Source organism: Pelodiscus sinensis, chromosome 1 (genome assembly GCF_052426305.1).
Source record: "Pelodiscus sinensis isolate ZL-2025 chromosome 1, ASM5242630v1, whole genome shotgun sequence".
Classification (NCBI taxonomy): Eukaryota; Metazoa; Chordata; order Testudines; family Trionychidae; genus Pelodiscus; species Pelodiscus sinensis.
The window spans coordinates 80994180-81013145 of NC_143052.1; the positions used below are offsets into that span (position 1 = coordinate 80994180).

An 18966-nucleotide genomic window follows, 5' to 3' on the forward strand; every position below is an offset into this window, starting at 1 on the left:
TTCATTTATAGCCCAAGGCAATTAGAGGTTTCTTGAGACATCACCTAACTGGTATAGGTTGTAAATGTGGCTTTCTGATATAATAGGTAGGTGTGATTATTATGTTGCTTAATCACAGTTTACATTGCAGTTTATTTCACTTGGACATTATCTCAGATTCATCATTATAATTGCCATATGTTCAGAATTATTAAATTGGCATTCCATTAAACACTCAGGATAAGGTGTGAAACATTTTTTCTCATCTATCATTTTAAAATTCAAATTACTGAACACAATCTTACCCAATGAGGCTATAAAACATATTACAAAACAAAATCATTACCTATTTCTCCTCAGAAAGACAAAACCAAACTATCCCCCACTCCGCAACCCCAATACAAAACAAGGGTCAGGGTATTAAGTCTATCAAATACCCAATAGTGCCTGCTTATAACATACATTAGACTAGTGCAATAGAACACAAAATGCTGTAAAGTCCAATACAATCTGAATTTAGGCTAAAATTTAGTTAGAAATCAGGGAGTTGGCATTGCATAATGATTTTGAGAGCACTGACAGCATTTGCTTGTGCTAATGAATACAATAGCACATTAAAGCTATTTAAATCTAGGGTGGTGTATGTTTAAGTTTGAAAAGGAAGGCTGTAGTACAAAAAGTTATGATCTTTACCATAACATAAGAATCTGGTCAATATTTTCAAACCAGAGTCCTGATCCTCCAAGGCACCTAATTTCTATTTAAATCAATAGGAGTTAGATGTCTGAACTCCTATTGATTTAATAGAAGTTAAGTGCCAAAATATCCTTTGAGGATCTGGCCTAGGGGAGGTTTAACAGTAGGCACCTCAATTCCTACTCGGGTACCCAACTGAAGACCTAATTCTGTACCACTGATAGTCACTGAGGGTATGTCTACACTACAAAGTTAATTTGAACTAACAGCCATTAGTTCGAATTAACTTTGATAGGCGCTACACAGGCAAACTGCTAGTTCAAACTTAATTCGAACTAGTGGAGTGCTTAATTCGAACTAGGTAAACCTCATTCTACGAGGACTAACGCCTAGTTCGAATTAAGTAGTTCGAATTAAGGGCTGTGGACATGCTAGTTCAAATTAGCAAAATGGTAATTCGAACTAGTTTTATGTCTAGATGGACTAGTTCAAATTAGCTTAGTTCTAATTAACTAATTCAAATTAAGTTAGTTCGAATTAGTGCTGTAGTGTAGACATACCCTGAGAGCTGCTAGGTACTCAGTACTTATTCTGCTCATTAAGGCTATGTCTACACTGCAGCCTTTTGTCAGCAGAGACAATTCAAATGAAGAGCTCATTAGCATTTGTCTCTCCATCAAAGGTGCAGGTAAATAAAGTGGTGTCTGGCCCACCTGCCGGTTATTGCCCACTGCTGCTCTAGGCCCTCAGCCTCCAATAATATTGGTGTGGAAAGACGCCTATAGAAGTCAGCAGAATTCCACAATGGCACTGTAGCTTCCCTCACAGAGCTCTGGATCAGGCTGGTGTTTTGGAGGACTCACGTCAGCATCCTCAAAAGATATTTAGGAGGCAGTTAGGTACCTAAATACTTTTGTGATTCTAAGGGCAAGTCTCACAGGCATCTTCATGGAATATCAGACTTTGCTACCACTTGTACATGACCATTTATTATTTTCAAAATTTACTCCCTTTCTTTGAAAGAACTAAAAGCAAAATGTTTTACAGCAAACCATCTCTACCTAGAAAAGCACTTTAACACACACACACCCCTTTAACCACATACTCAAGTTCCATTGATTTCCACAGTTAAAATCATCCTAAGTGTTTGCTGAATTTGGGTCTAAGAGGTGTTACAATGGGAGCTAAACAAAAAGCTTTTCTATTGGGTAACTTAGGGTCAAGTATTTCAACCAAAATTTCCTGAAACAATTTTAGCACTATATTGTATATGATTATCTCCCTATGCACTCTCTTTCAAACACTATTACTCACAGGTTGAAGTCAGCTTCTTTCCCAGAGCCTCTAGCCTGCACTGTGATACAGCATTCTCGTGCTAATGAGCTCAATAGCATATTAAAGCTATTTAAATGCAGATTAGTTTTATCTTGATCCTTAATTATAGCCTTTCAATTCCCCACCTCATCCCCTTAGCAATTCTATGGAAGTTTCCAACTTTGTAGATCTTCTGACGAAAGATATCAAAATGAAGTCCATTCTCATGCTAAAATTTATAAAATGTCTTGATTCTCTGGCACAACTGAGTCTACATCTAGACTGCAGGCTTCTTTCAGAAGAAGCTTTTCTAGAAGATATCTTCCAGAAAACCTTTTTTTTGAAAGAGAGCGTCTATACAGCAAAAGCACAAAGAAAAAGCGATCTGCTTTTTCGAAAAAGTGTCCACGTTGATTGGATGCTATCTCGCACATAAGGCCACCTGGAACCAGTTCAGGCAGGGCATTAGGTCAGCAAAGTGCTGTTGCCTAAGGCTAGCTAAGAAGTTTGCTTAAAGGGACCTCCTAGACAGCTGTTTCTCTGCTTCTCCTGGGTGTTTGCCTACCTCTCCGAGAGACAGAAAGCTTTAGCAGTGGATGCTCTGGTTGCCCAGCTTTTGGATGTCACAGCATACTCCTAGCCATAGAGCCAAAGCTGCCTCTGGGCATGCAATGGCCCCACACTGCCATGCTGCAGTTTGTGCAGCAGTTTGTGCAGGCTGCCTTCATAGCCCTGCAGGAGCTCAACACGGAACTCATCATTGAGACCCTCTCCCTATGTGCGGGAGCAAGGCCCTTGCATCACAGGGGAGAGATGATTTTGGAGGCAGGACATCAGTTCCAACTGCTGGGACCAGCTGGTTATGGAGCAGAGGGATGACCAGCAGTGGTTCCAAAACTTCTGTATATGGAAGGCCACTTTCATGGAGCTGTGTGCCTGGCTTGCTCCTGCCCTCTGTTGATGGGAAACCCACCTGCTGCCCGCCATCCCCCTGAAGAAGCAGTTCGCAATCACCCTCTGGAAGCTCGCCATCCCAGACAGTTACCAGTCAGTGAGCAACCAGTTTGGCATGGGAAAGTCCACCGTTGGGTGGCTGGGCAGGGGACATGACGCCTGCATATTTAGAAACTCCAGCCTCTACCACAGGCTGGCACATTCTCACCTCAGCGTGACTCTGGGGTTGGGGACGTGCAGATGCCACTGTGCATCGTGGGGGACATGACCAACCACCTTATGCCATGGCTGATGAAGCCATACACCAGCCACCTGACCCCCGCAGGGACCAATTCAATGCTGACATCGGTCAGGCCCACATGCAGGCGGAATGTGCCTTCGGGCACCTGAAGGAGCAGTTCAGGTGTCGCCTGACCCACCTTGATGTGGGGAAGCACAGCATCCCTGAGGTAGTCTCCACGTGTTGTGTCCTCCACAACATTGTGGAGAGCAAGGAGGAGGCCTTCCTACCGGGGAGGGGAGCAGAGGTCAGCCATGAAGGGAGGGCCTTCAAACAGCCACAGACAGCTGCCACCCGCCAGGCCAATCACTTGGGGGTATGCATCTGGGAGGCCTTGAGGGAGAGTTTCTCTCAAGGACCCCAGTAACGCTCCCCAGGGCCTCCCCACTAAGCCTCCACTATACCTTTCCCACCACAACTCCTTCTTTCCCCCCTTCCCTGAACTCTGAATAAACACACCTGCTTTGATGTGAACAAAACAAACTTTGTAATTTTTTATAATAAAATAAACTGGAGAGGAGGGAGACTGAGAACCTGGATGGGGGATGAAGAGAGGGGCTCATGGCTGGGAGTGGTGTGTGGGGTGGCTGGAAGTGCCACCTCGGATCCGGGGTCCTTGGTGAACTTGGGCTTGGGTGGGACCTGGGACAATAGGGAGATGGGCAGGAGAGGGGGTGGAATGGGGTCAGGGATGGCAGAGGGAGGAGCATAGTCATAGCAGGCGGAGGGGGCAGAGGCATTGCTTGGGGAACAGTGGGTGGGGGAATGGGCATAGCAAGGGGGCAGGAGGATGGGAGGCAGGAGCAGGGACAGCAGCTGGGTGAGCCATCATTTCCCACATGATGGCACACGTGTTGTTGCCCTGCCACACAAGTTGGTCCTACATGCGGCTCCACCACTCAGCTTTGTCCCAGACCTTCAGGGCCAGGATTTGCTGCATGTCGCACAGGACACCCACATGCTGCCTTGTGAGGACCTCCTGGTCCCTCTTGTGCTTGCGGATTCCCTGGGTCAGGCGGCTGCCTCAACTGGCGTGCCATAGTCATGTCTGGTCTGGCTCTGGAGAATAAAGAGGTAGAGACGGTCAGTCATCCATGCACACACTGTCCATGGGCCAGAGGAAGGGAATGTCCTGGGAGCAAGGCCATATGTGGCCTGCAAAGCAGGCTCTGCCTCACAGGGACCCCGAGGTGCCCAGGGGATCACGCTTCCACCCCACTCTCCTCTGTCCCATGGACAAGCAGACAAAGGGAAGTGTCCAGCCGCAGTGGGATCCCATGGGCGGGAGAGGGGCCTGGAGTAGCCTGGCCTTCCATACCACCGCCCCTCCACACACACAGCTGCACCTGGCTGTGCTGTCTGCGAGAGCAGGTGGTGCCTCACGCGGGCAGGCATACCCATGTGCTGTGTGCGGCACTCCTCGGTCTGTATGGAGTCAAGAGTGCGCCCTTGTTCCCAGCTTGCTTCCAGTGGTGGCTGGTGGTGGGACGGCATCCCCACCTCCAGGGGTCAGACATGGGTGTGGCCTCCCCTGTGCCTGTAAGCAGGATCCCGGGGGTGCTCTGGGGCTGCCTCCTGAGGCTACTTGGTGCAGACTGGTGCTACAAGTGGTTCCATGTGCATGGACTGCAGCACGATGTCCAGCCCAAGCAGGCAGAGCGACGATCGCACCCCATCTCCTCTGCACCCGCCGCCCTGTGTGTGTATAAAACTGAGAGCACTCACCTGATGATTCCCGCCATCAGAGGATACCTGGAAGAGCTCCAGGGCCTGGGTTACTGGCTCGAGGGTGAGGGTGACAGTGCTGGCTGTGTTCTCTTCCTCCTGCAGCTGCTGTTCTTCCTCCTCCACCTCCTCAGCAGGAAACTCCGGACACGCAACGACGGGCGTCTCAAGCCCAGAGTCCACCACCACAGATGGGGAAAGGGCTTTCCATCCCCCAGCATCTGGTGAAGTTCCTGGAAGTACGGGCAGGAGTGGGGTTCTGCCCCAGAGCAAAAGCTGCACTCCCTGGTCTTGGCAGAGCCCAGGCGGAGCTCTATTACCTTACTGCTGACTTGCTCAAGAGTCCTGGGGGGGTGTCCCCTCTCCGCCAGGGCCTCAGCAATCCTTCCATAGATGTCAGCGTTTCTTCACTAGGAGCAGAGATCCTGCAAGGTCTCCTCCTCCCCCCATAGCTCGAGGAGGGACAGGATCTCTGCCCCAGATCAGGAGGATACACACCGTTTGGTGCCCCTGGCTGGGTCTTGGGAGCACTGGTGTTGCTCCCTGTAAGGGCGAGGGAAGTATCGGGGGGCTTGAGGCTGGGCCATTGCTTAACAGTTGTATTGCAGTCCGAGCTGCATGGTGAGGTGCAGTTTCCAGGCCCGGCTTCCTGCCACAGGGCTTGTCCTGGGTGCCTGCAGCTTTAAGAGCCAGCAGGAGCCAGGAACTATAGAGTTCTGATTACTTTGGATGGAGTGGCCACCAGGGCACCTGTGCTATTTCCTGGAGGCCTCTTCTTTCGAAAAAACACCCTCTTCTGCATCCAGACATGCCTTTTTCTGAAAAAGCTTTTTCAGAAAAAGGCTTCTTCCTCATAGAAGAAAAAGGCTTCTTCTACTGTCGGAGAAACCCCTCCATTCTTTCAACTTTCTATCAAAAGAACTCAATAGCAGTGTGGACATAAATACTGATTTTCCACAAAAATGGCTGTTTTTCCGAAAAAATGTTGCAGTGTAGACATAGCCTGAGTTGTGTTCCTCAGATCTAGGGCTAATTTAAGGCCAGATTAATTTGGGGGGTTACTTAGAAAAGCCTTCAGAAGTGATTTGGGATCAGGTTTAAATAGCATTGAGTTGCTTCTGAGCTCCAGGGGCCATTTCAGTAGCTGGTATTTCTGCAGTCCAGCATCATTATGCATTTGGACATGTTCACTTTTCCAAGTAGCAGAGAGGTAAAAGGTGGCATAGCCTTCATACTGACTCTCCACCACCCCAAATTTCCCCTCATGAAAGAAGAATTCTCAGGAGACAATCAAGCCAAGTTATAGTCCCTTTTTGCTTGAATGGGACAAGTGTGAGATCAAGGATTTAGCCCACAGAATCTGGGAGCTGATGGCTGCTGTCACCCATTGCACCATGTCATTCCCCCCTGTCCTCCCCCTTAAAAATTAAAAGGCTCTTGGGCTTGACTTCTGTTTCACTGGGAGTGAGGACATATTTCCACTAACCCAGCCACTTGTGACTACATTACAGCTTGGTGTGCTAACCCATGATGACATTGCTTCTTTTGAGGTGGATTCAGTATGTATGAGCAGACATGTAAACAGTTGTTTGCTGCTTCACCCCCTCGATATTTGGGAATATTTCTTATTCTCACAACTGTTTTGGACACACAATTACTTTAGTTTTTCCTGAGAGGCCAAGCTCTGTTGCAGACATTTCTCCCCTCCCCAATTTGATCCTGCTTCCACGACTATATTGAAAAAATGAACGATGTCCTAAAACAGTGATCTCCTGTCAGCCTTGGATTTCAGTCCCAGAGAACAGGCAATATGTGAATAAGCCGAAATGTGGCTTACACATGTCTTGCCTGGAAATATACATTTTCATTTTGTTTGTCCTCTCTCTTAATAATGCATATATTTGTGGCATTAGCAAAATCAGAAAGATAAGCTACTCAAGGCCTCATGCAACTCTGAAAGTATCTTTTTATGAAGGAATTGGGAACCAGCAAAATTAGAGAAGAAAGCGTTGTCAAATCTATTTGAAATGGAATATGAACACAATTAGTATTTGTCTCATTTTTTCTGCCTTGCTAGTCAGACATATTGTTCTATCTGAAGTTCAGATTAAAGCATTGGAATAATGGCTTTCCCAATTACCTAAATAGATATATATATAACATTAAGCATATGGCATGTAGCTATAAGTGTACCATTTGGATATACTTATATTCAACTAAATAACTACATCCCTTGCCAAAAACACCAGTCCAGGATGCAATGTTTTCAAGTTGGAAACCTGTTTTCTTTCATTCCTGATGGGGGACAGGAAACTTCAGGGAGCAAACCTTTTATACCTTGCCTTTCACCTGGTATTTGAATCAACATCAGAAGTGCAAGCTCCTCTGATAAGCCTTCTGTTAAATTTGCACTGTAAACAGGATTGTAAATCAAGAGAGACTTTGGGTGGCTCATAAGTTAGGTAGGTGTAAGTCAGTTCAATTTACAGTGAAGTGTCAAAGCTCAGGCCTTTTTTACCAGCTTTGTTGAAAAATCTGTGTGATGGGATGCACAGAGGAGGGACCAAAAACTTCAGAGCTAGATCTAGAGTTTCACTGATTTGCACTTGTTGAGGATCTTGCCCTTAGTTTTTTTTAACGTGCACTGCCATGTGAATGCATCCTAAGTAGCGGCAAATGCTCATGATGTTTATGTTTCAATATAAATATCAGCTTTGTTCCAGTCTTTATTGTTTTTGTTTATCCATCCTTTCCTCCAAAAAAATATTATTTTTTTATATTCTTTGATCATTCTTGCTAACATCTCCTCTGAACAGTGATCATCAAGCCTTCTTGGTGTCATTTGTCTACCCACCAAATTCTAAGTTACGGAAAGTTATCCAGAGAAAGACTAGTTTCATAAAAAATAAAAAACCATGTTCTCAGCTGTGCTCAGAGGTTTTCTGGGAGCAACAAGGGACAGAGTGCAAAAGAACAACAACAAAAAAAAACCCATTTGCAGCTCGCTGATCCTCAGGGCAGTGTCTTTGCTGGCAATGTCTACAGAGTAGTTTTGAGTAATCTCAAGGCAGGGGCTCCACTTCACCTTGCAATCCCCTTGTGTCAATGGAATCCTCAGCTGGCCGTCTAGCAAAGCACGATTTATTGGCATTTTGTGCCATTCAAACATCTTGGAGGATTAATTAATATAAAATTTTTGCGATATGCACTCAACTTATTAGCCACCCTGATAATTTGTGAATTTGAGTTGTTATCCTCTAAATAGTGACACTGACGTAGTCTAACGCAATAATTTCCAGATCACATGCTACTCTTACAGGGCTATACCATGTAAGGTAGTATACTCATCACCCATAACACCCATAGCATAGTCTGTCCATGTTTTCAGCATCTCCTGCTGACCATCTGCCTCTTGCCACATTTTGTGAGATTCGCTCCTTCAGCCCAGTCACAGAAAGCTAAAATGATCCAAGTAAAAGTTCGCAAAAACATTCAACACAAAAAACTACTCAGCCGCCTTTTGGGCTGCTGCTCAGCCTGGCCTTTGGGGTCAGTCTCCAAGCTCACCCTGACTCAACATTCCTTCTGTTGGCAGGGGAGCCTACAGTCACACCAGGCTCTGGGGCAAGGTGAGGGGGGACCGGCTCTATGATCCCTGAAGGGGCAGGACCTCAGGCAGAAAGTGTGGGGCTGGGGCAGTTGGCCCTCAGCACTTCCCAGACTGTAAAGCATTGCCCCCCCCCTCCCCCTCCCGCCCAGCCCTTAAAGCTGTTGGGAATGCACTGTGAAGCACTCCGGTGATGACTACAGGGCCCAGAGCAGCAATGGCTGCTGGAGCTCCGGGCCTTTTAGAATCACTGGAGCCCAGAGAAATTGCTCCTTTTTCCCAGATCCCTGTCTGTGGGCCTCTGTGTTGGGCTTCATCAGGCACTGCTAGTAGAACCCAGATCCATCCTCCACCTTGGGTTGGGCTCATGGGCATAGGCGTGTGCAGCACATTTCATTAGGGTGTGCACCCAAAGAATTTTTTTAAAATGCACTTTGACCCCCCCCATTAGCCACACCCCTGACCCCTGTTAACCACGCCCCTGGTCCCCATTAGCCACGCCCCTGGAGGTAACCCTCTCTGGGCAAGATGGGCACATGACCAAAAGTAAAAAGTGTTACGTGACCCCTGACCCAAGGACTTTTCCCACCATCCTCCTACCAATAGGGATTAGTTTGGCCCCCACCAACACCCCCTCCCCGCAACTATCTTGCAATTGCATTAATCCAATGTGTGTAACATTAATGCAGGGGTGGAGAAGCTGGAGGGGGGGAAGTGTTCCCTCTAAGAGTTTCCTCCCATGAGCAGAATGTATTTTGTGTTGTGCACCAGTACTGAGTTCATGTGGCTTGTTTGGATGTGCCATGTGGCACCTTTGTTATTAATACATATGTTATAAATCTCTACCTTTTCCCTCTGCTGCCATGTCTCCTCCACTTGCTCCATCAACTCCCCTGGTGCCCGTTGCCCCCCAGCCACTAACTCTCCTCTGCTGTCCTGACTCCTGCCCTTCTCACTGCCCTCAGCCTTCCTGAGACCTGCCCCCCTCCACCAGCCCTTCTCTCCCCCATGTGCCTACTCCTCCAGTAGCCCCACTCTGATCATGTGAGCTACCCCTCCTCATCCCTTCATCTAACACCTCCCTCGCCTCTCTCCTCTGGTGCTGGTCCCTCCCCTGCAGGTGTCTGCCCTTCTGCTTCACCCCCAGAATTCCCTGGCACCTACACTTTCCCTTACTCCTGCACCCTCCTGGTGCCTCCCCCTTCCCTCACTGCCCCTGCCCCCTTTGTCCTTTTTTCCTAATGCCCATCCCTTCACCACCCTCTGCCCCCATTCCCCTCATGCCCCTGTGCCCTCACACATGACTTGCTCCAACCCCACATTCCTCATGCCTACCCCTTCTGTCAAGCCTTCTCTCAGCACCTCCCCCTCCAATCCCCAATGCCCTTACCCTCTCCTCTTCCAGCATCACCCTGTCCCCCCTCCCACTGACACCTCCCCTCCTGCCCTTTTCCTCATTGTCTCCACTTCCCCCTAGCATTTGTGTCTCCTCTATCCTGGCCCTTTGGTGCCTTCCCCTTTCTTCCCCCTCTCCCCTTCTCTGCCGTACAAGCCTCTTCCACCCCTTCCCCTTTCTTCCTCCTCCACCCTCCCCCACTGCAAAAGCCCCTTCCTCTCCCACCCCTTCCTCTTATTCCCCCCCCCCCTTCCTTACCTTCAGCTTCTGCCTTATAGCTTGCAGGGCTGGAGTCAGAGCCAGCCCAAGCTGCAGGGCCAGGGAGGGGCACCTCCGGCGCGCCGTATGGTGTTGTAGGGCGGGGTGGGGATGCCCCCAGGGCACCCCACTGTGCTGCAGGGCCAGGCGCCGTGTGGTGCTACCGGGCCAGGTGGGGGCACTCCCGGGCACCTCAAGGGCACTCTACCGTGCTGCCGGGCATGCTCCCGGGTGCCTCAACAGCATCGCGCCATGCGCGCCGTACTGCCGGGCCGGGCAGGGGCACTCCCGGGTGCCTCAAGGGCGCCACACCATACTGCTGTTCTGGGTGGGGGCACTCCCAGGTGCCTCAGGGGTGCCATGCGGTGCTGTTGTGCTGGGCGGGGGCATTCCCGGGCGCCTCAGGGGCACCGCGCCATGCTGCTGGGCCACGTGGTGCTGCTGGGCTGGGTGGGGCCCAGGGCAAAAAAATGGCTCGGGTTAGCTGGCCCGAGACATTAGAGTGTGCCTGGGCACACCCGGCACACACGCCTATGCTCATGGGTCCTGTATTAACCGTTAGCTGCACATCTGAAGAAGCAGGTCTGTTTCCACTTCCTTCACCCAATCCCCCTCACTCATGCTGCTTTCTCACAGTCTGTGCTTCACAGAAATTCCTTTGTTTCTCTACCCTCTGGCTTCTTCCTTTCCCTGATCTTCTGCCCTTCTCAGATTCCCCTAAAGTGCTTTTACTGGCTCCTGTCTCAGGATTTACCCACAGACACCTTACACATACCCTGTGGATTATCTTACCTGCCTTCCCATCTGTTTAAGGCCTTTTGTACAGTTTCCCCCACACCTTGCTCTTTGTGGGTATCACTCCATAGACAAGTCCTGTGTTCTCTACAGTCTCCTCTTCTAGGGTATGTCTACACTAGCCCCCTAGTTTGAACTAGGGAGCTAATGTAGGCATTCGAAGTAGCAAATGAAGCCCGGGATATAAACATGGTGCCATTTTTAAATCCCCCTAGTACGAACTAACTGCCCGCGGCTACATGCGTCAGTCAAATGTTAACTTGAACTAAGTCCTTCGTGGAATGAGGTGTAACAGTTAGAGGTTACATTTATATTTCTCCTTTACCATTTTCCCAACCAAAACAAAAAACCCAACTCCTTTGTTTTAGCATGCAGAATGTACCTGCAGACTCTGAGGCAAACTTAGGCCTAGGTGCACATTGAGCATTCATTGCTTCAAAGGGAGATGTTCCCACACATGCCAGGACAGACTCTGACTGCAAAACTTCAAAATGAATGTGAAAGGCCATTTAAGTAACAGTAATTGTAGTCTCAGGATAGCCCAAGAAAAAAAAGATACAAGGAGACAGTGACTGTTACAGTGAAACTTTGCTTCATCAGAGAATCAGTAGAAATGCTGAACATAATTTGACATGACTATTTGAAATGAGTTGAGTTTTTCTGAGTGGAAGCAGTTTTACCCCTCTTGCTTTTGACTCAATAAAGTGTTGATCTTTACTACTGTCATTATTACTGTATGTTCCTTATGTTTCCCAGAAAAAGGAGGGAACGATTTATGCATGTTTTCTTTTCTCTCCAGCTTTGTGGACTAAAATAATTCTGATATATAAGAAAACAAGACAAGATTTGGTCCAGAAAAACCAAGGTAGGCATATAGTTTCAAACATTTATTTTGAATACCACTATATGGTTCATGGTTGAGATACAATAAAGAACAGTAACTTTCACAATGCTGAGCACTCAGTAACTTATGTAGTACCCTTAGAGGTAATGTAGATTGACCACTAAAAAAAATCTGTAAGTAAATTCTCCAAATAGAAAAGGCTAATTGATTGAAGCTCATAATATGCATGTTGAGAAAATGCTTGTTATTCACTAAATGGTTGAAAATATACCTCGTAAATTTTTAGAGTTGTTTGTTTTTTCCAGGATGGTGGGCTTTTCCCCTGTCTTCATTTAAGTCTTTAAGAATGGATATGGGAATAACAAATACAATAAATGTAATGCCCCATAAATCCCACAATAATGTTAGCAGATCACTTAATTTGGGTCCCATTATTTTGTGGCTCTGCCCAAACACAAGGAACTGTCTGAATAGAAGATTTTGCAGAATCGGGGCACAAATATATTTAACCCCGATGAAGTACATATGTTTTGGGGGACAAAATTACAGTGCATTGCATTAAATGTTTTTAGTAGGGGCAATAACATCAAACTGTGCAAAGTGCAAAACACACAATAATAGGTTTAGTGGGAAAACACATTCATGGGAAGTGGGAAAAAACAAAGGATTTTATTGTGGTGGTATCAGACAGAGGAAACAATCTTACACCTCTCAAGCTGAGAAAAGCTGCATGTGTTACACAAAATTAGAGGTGAGAAAACTGTCACTATAGTTCTAAAATCCAATTCCCCTCAGATCTTGAAATTCCTGGTGCTTGCAATTTGATTGGCAAATCTGCACTAAAATAATGTAACAAAAGTTTAATGGAAAACCTGGGGCTTTTGCACCATGGGGCAAATTAATCATTGATATAACTGGTCAGTGGAATCACACAAAGAATCAATCCAGCTTCATGTTTCAAAACTGAAGACTAACATGGAGAAAATGTAAGGGAATCAATTTCTATCAGTGCACTGTGTGTTAGGGAAAGAATTGAGCTCAACAGTACTGAAAACCTTTCCGTTCCTGATAGTCAAAGAAGATATTGTCTTATAATGGAATAAAATAGGATAATGGAACAATACTGAAATATAGAAACCTTAGGATAATTGGGATTTGTGAAAAATTGGATCCATCCACAACTCACTGAATCAATAGACTCTTTCCGTTGATTTGGATCAGGCCTGAAATGAAAATTGTTAAGTCTCAGAGAAGTAGCCATGTTAGTATGTAACTGAAAAAACATATAAAATGATGAACAGTTCTGCAGCACCTTAGAGACTAACAAAAAAATGTAGATGGTATCATGAACTTTGGGTTGTGTCCACAAAATCTCACGATACCATGAAAATTGGAAGGTAGCTGAGGTTTGGGATTTAACTGAACTTCTATTTGAGACTAAATTTGATCCATTATTAAAAGGTGTATACTGGGTATTGTATCCTAAACAAGTGCTGTGATATCTTGGGGGGAGGGGGGAACAAGGTCAAACTCTATAAAGGTACCAAGAAAACAATTATTTTCCTTTTCTGTACCCTCTCTAGCAACTGGTATAAAGTACACTTTAAAATAATTTCCTTGGTCTGAGGAAAACGGATGGTCTCCTTGAAAGAACTGCTCTTCAAAAGCTCTTATGTGACAGATTTATTATCTCTCTCCATATATAAAAAAGTTTTTCCTGTTGGGTGACAGAATGATATCATGTCATCAGTGTCATAAGCATCAACAGGCTCTCAATGAAACGAAAGCAGCAAGAGAGAGCGAGGTAGTCAAATGTAGCAAGCAGAGGGCACATCCCCCTAGTTCTTATTAATGGTAAATTAGGCTGAAGAATTCTCTCTTTTTTTCTTATTAGGCTTACATGAATTTTGTACAGCTCCAATTTAATTAGAAATACAATCTTCTGTGAAGATTCATAATATCTCAAGTGTTTTGTTAGGGCAACAACATTGTGGCTACGTCTACACTGGCCCCTTTTCCGGAAGGGGCATGTAAATTTCACCAGTCGTCGTAGGGAAATCCGCGGGGGATTTAAATATCCCCCGCGGCATTTAAATAAAAATGTCCGCCGCTTTTTTCCGGCTTTTAAAAAAGCCGGAAAAGAGCGTCTACACTGGCCCCGATCCTCCGGAAAAAGCGCCCTTTTCCGGAGGCTCTTATTCCTACTTTGAAGTATTGAAGTAGGAATAAGAGCCTCTGGAAAAGGGCGCTTTTTCCGGAGGATCGGGACCAGTGTAGACGCTCTTTTCCGGCTTTTTTAAAAGCCGGAAAAAAGCGGCGGACATTTTTATTTAAATGCCGCGGGGGATATTTAAATCCCTCGCGGATTTCCCTACGACGACTGGTGAAATTTACATGCCCCTTCCGGAAAAGGGGCCAGTGTAGACGTACCCTGTGTGTGGGGGGGGTTGTTGGTTTTGTTTGTTTTTGCTTTGAGCAATACTTGTGAAGTTTTTTTGTTTGTTTGTTTTTAATAATAAAACACTAGACTCTTAATTGTATCCAGGACAGAGTAATGGTCTCCCTCTCCTGATAACAAAAGAATTGCAGAATATTGCAATTTCTGGTGTTTTTCTATTTTGTTTTTTCCTCTTCTTCCATTTGTGCAGCAAAATGCCATTATGTGATGTCTTTTCCCTTTTGAGGATTTTGGTGAAAGAATACCCATAAGGAACAAGAAATTTTTTTAGAAAAGCAAGCTCCTGGACAGAAAACTGTATCATAGGACCTGATCCCAAAATCCATTAGAAATATTGGAAAAGACTCAAAGGCTTTGGGGTCAGAACTGTAATACTCTATCACATAAATGAAATAAATGAGGAAGCGATGAAGTTTGCCAAACAATTCTTGCTGGATCATTTTGATATTCAGAATGTTTCAGAAGTACCATCCCACTAGAACATGAATGAAGGGCCCTGAGGTTCTACTCACACCCGTGGTTTTTAAGAGGACACCGCCCTTTCCAGTTATTAATATTGCATGTAAGATGCTGATTAAGAACCAGACTGTGATATTTAGCAACATGCCTAAACTGGGAGCTGTACAATCCCAGAAGCAGCTCCCGGAAAGACTGCAGCTTAGGAGGATCTAGCCTTCCCCTGGTTCTGAGTACACAGGACAGGTTTCAAACTCCACAGGAGGATTGTATTTTCTTGTCTATACTACAAATGCTTTGCTGGACTCAAGAACTCAAATTTAACACAGCGTACACCACTACCAGCATAATACCACCTCCCTCAGCGTTAGCTTTGGTCAACAGAAGCACTTTGGCAGCATAGCTATGTTATCTGTGGGGTATCTAACACAGTTATGTCAACAAAACGTTGAATACAGAACCAGCCTTCATGATACACAAATAACAGCAAGCTTTATAGTTGGTCAACAGTATTCATTTCTAACCCTAGTGTTCTAAATAAGACAGTAGCTAATCCATTTTATATTTCACATACAAAACTAATGCAGGCCCTGTACATTCTAAACAGAATGTTTTCATTTTCCCTTACATGATTGTTTTCGGAAAAGCACTTAAGCATGTGAGCAATCTGTTTGAAGTCAGAAGGTCTACCCCTATGCTTATAAATGCTTCTTTGGATCAAGGGTTTATGGATAGCTATGGGAAACAAATATTTTTGCTTCATGTGAAGGAAGTAGAATTGTACCGTGTCATGAAACCTCATCCCTCGGGCTCTCTGCATTCTTTTGAATTAACAATGCCTTATAATTATCAAAACCACCTGTGTGAGCTTTCTGATGCTGTATAGTTAAGACTCAGCATTTAATATCTCTCATAAGACATTATTTGAAAGAGCCTCTGGGTTTTTTGTAGTCTGTCAGGAACATGCCATCATTTCCACCCCCTAACAAGCACATATTTTTTTCCTCCTTTGCTATAGAGTTTTTTCTTGGTTTGCTCAGCTGGTAACACAAAGGTTTGTACCTCCTAGGGCAAATGGACAAATCATGGTCATAAGCATGTTTAATAATTTAGAGGGACTGCATACAAAAAGGGGCAGATCCCCAAGTAAATCAGAGCACCTACGAGGCTGGGGCTGGCCACAGACGCTGATGGTGGACAGGGGGCTGTGAACAAGGAGACAGAAGAGGGGACATGGAAATGGAGCCAAAGTGGGCAAGAGGAAGAGGGGAATGATGAGAAATGAGAGAAGGATTGTGGTATGTGGAGTCAGTGTGAGAAGATAGGGACTGGGGCAAGAGCAGACTGGAGGAGCCAAAGGAAGCATGGGCTATAACCATTAGAGACCATTCCCCTCACAAGCTGGAATAGAAGTCTCAGCTTTCTTCTGCTGTTAGCCTGTGAATCCCACTGAAAAACATGTTCACCTCTTCTCCTACTAGTTGCTAGCCCATATAGAGGATGACAACCTAGTGTGTTAGCTCAAGTGATAAATCTTTGTGCATTGGATCAAAACCTTCTAAACAAAGTTTCTGACCTCTTTGAGAGAACATATGAAGGGTTTTCTCTTTTTCCCCTTGTTTGCTTTTTCAAAAAGTTGGAAATCTTTTAATGTGTGAGAGAAAGTTAAGGTTGCAAACTCAAGTACTCAAATGTTAGTGCCATGTAACCTTAATTCACCTACCTTGTGAGTATGCACCACAATACAGTTTAATTACATAATCATGCTCTTTTCCCCATGAGACCTCTGCCCCATTCAGTGCACAGGATAGACAATATTCAAGGTTGATCAGGATTGTGTAATCAGTAAAGTTGTAGCCCCACTATCTCATTTATTTCAGGTGTGGGAACATATGTAGTGACTGAGACAGGGAAAAGGTAACCTTATGATCAAGACAGTTGAGTGTCCCACTAGAGAACTGGATTATTTTCCTCCTCCTATCACATAATTCCTATATGATGCTGGCAAAATATTTAATCCAAACTTTTTCCAGATGGTCACTTAATTCCTGTCCCTGGAGCCAGTAACCTCCCCTTCTCCGGATGTCACCCAAGGGTCAGATTAGACCAGGGAAGGCTCATCAGTTGAGTAGCATTAATTTCCCTAGACACACGCTGTGGGAGGTTCTGGGTAGCCCGGGGCTGTGCTCTGCTCACTTGGCCTTTTTGTCCTGGGCATTGCAGAGCTGCCTGTGCACGTGGGTGCACATGGGGCACCAGTCCAGAGCAAAAAGCCACAATGAGGCTGCCACACAGGAACCCTGCGCTCCTGTTCACGGAGTTCCTGCACAGGCCTACCTTACTCCCGACCCTGTGGTGGGATGCCTTCCCACCACAAGCCACTATGGAAGCACCATTGACTTTTGGGGCAGCATCTGCTCCTGGGGAAGCACGGCCAGGTGAAGGACAGAGCCCCTAGTAGCACCCTCTCTGGCAAGCAGCGTCTGCTGCTCACACACACCTCCCCTCAACAACCTGCCCCACTCTATCCTCCGTGGACAAGGATACAAGTCCTCTCCCTGTGGGATGTGGCCACTGCTGGACTTGATGTGTGCACACAGCTGTAGAAATCCTGGAGCCCCTGCTGGTCTTCCCATTGCTCCGTGACGATGTGGTCCCACCAGTCCGAACTGGTGTTGTGGAGCCAGGAGCAGCAGGGCATGGTGTGCAGGGAAGGGGGGCAGGGCTGTTCTGTATGAGTAGCACATGGAGAGAAGAGAGGAGGTGCCCTGTATGGAACAGCGGGTCCTGTTCCTGTAAAGCCACAAGGGCAACCTTCAGTAACTGCACCAGGAGGTGTGGCAGCAGGTCTAAGAGCTAGCAACTGCTTTCCAGCAGGTCCTACGGTCCGACTCAATGGCAACTGCTTTCCAGCAGGTCTGATGGTCCGACTCCTCAAGGAGGTAGGTAGGCAATGGAGAAGAGCATGAGACACTAGAGACTGTACAAGGGGGTCCCTTTAAGCACGAGCCTCAGCTAGCCTCAGGAAGCAGCTCCAGGAGGTGAATGTTGTCCTGATGCCTTGCCCAGAATGATTCTAGTGGGGCCTTAAATGTGATTCAAGCTCCAAGCAGTGTGGATGCTCTATTTCAAAGTAGCTCAGTGCTATTTAAATGGGCATTTGTAGTGTAGACACGCTACTTTGAAATAAGCTGTTTTGGAGTTTTTATTCCAAAATTGCTTATTTCAAAATAAGCGTGTAGTGTAGACATGCCCTAGGGACCTAGGAGAATGCTTTGTGAGTTAAGTTTAGGTTCTAGAAAGCAAATCATGATTTTGTTTTATAAGCAGCAATTTGTTTCCAACCTGCATACTTTCTATATATCTTTGATAATAGAAATATTCTTGTTTTCACTATATATATGCATACCTTCCTGTGTTGTGCATTAAGCAGAGTGGTGATCATTAGCTGAATCTTGCAAACTGAGGTGTACTATTCTTTGGGGAGTAGCACATCTAAGAGCTCTGTGAATTTTCATTGGATCTAAAGGTTGGGCACTCCAGAGGCAGGGTTAGAGGAGGATGCCTATTGCTAACTAGTACAGATCAAAGCCTGCAGAGGCCTGGAAGTGCATGTGTTACCAGAGGCTTCTTGCTTCAGGGCACAGATCAATAGGAGGATCAGACAAAAACTTCCTCTTGCCAAGAGCAGGTGGTGATGAACTGCCTTGCAACTATGGGTATTCCAAGGAAGTATCACAGTTCTCCAAAAAACTATTCTGGGAACATCTCAGATTGGACACCCCAAATTAGTGGGCACATTTGACAATGGGTCTGTGCCTCAGATGTAAAAGGGAAATAACATCATTTCACTTCCAGGGTGCTATGAAGATGAATTAATGTCAGTGAAGCACTCAATGCTATCGGCATTACTGACACAGAAAAGCCAAGGAAGATATTAAGAATTCTGCCTTCAGATGAGTGTGTAGTAAATCAGGCTTTCTGAATAATAAGGATAAAACAAAAGAGTGAATCCATTAGGTGAGCACTGTCCATTCTGTCCATTGAATGAGACAGTCTTATCGGGGGGGAGGGAGGAAGAAAGATAAGTCTGTGGAACAATATATACGGATAAAAGGGACAAATTAAGATTGCAACTGAAACATTAAATCTGGTGTTTACTAATTTATAGGTATTTAAGTTTGCAACCTTACACTTTTATTGT

The 18966-nt window shown here is 45.9% G+C and overlaps 1 long non-coding RNA gene across 1 annotated transcript in view; it reads left to right on the top strand.

Moving 5' to 3' along the window:
- The window catches only part of LOC142830144 (uncharacterized), a 105427-nt gene that overhangs the window by 22727 nt on the left and 63734 nt on the right, over positions 1-18966 (top strand). The window contains exon 2 of the long non-coding RNA XR_012905118.2: positions 11804-11869. This is a non-coding gene — a long non-coding RNA (uncharacterized LOC142830144). The remainder of the gene's footprint in view (positions 1-11803; positions 11870-18966) is intronic.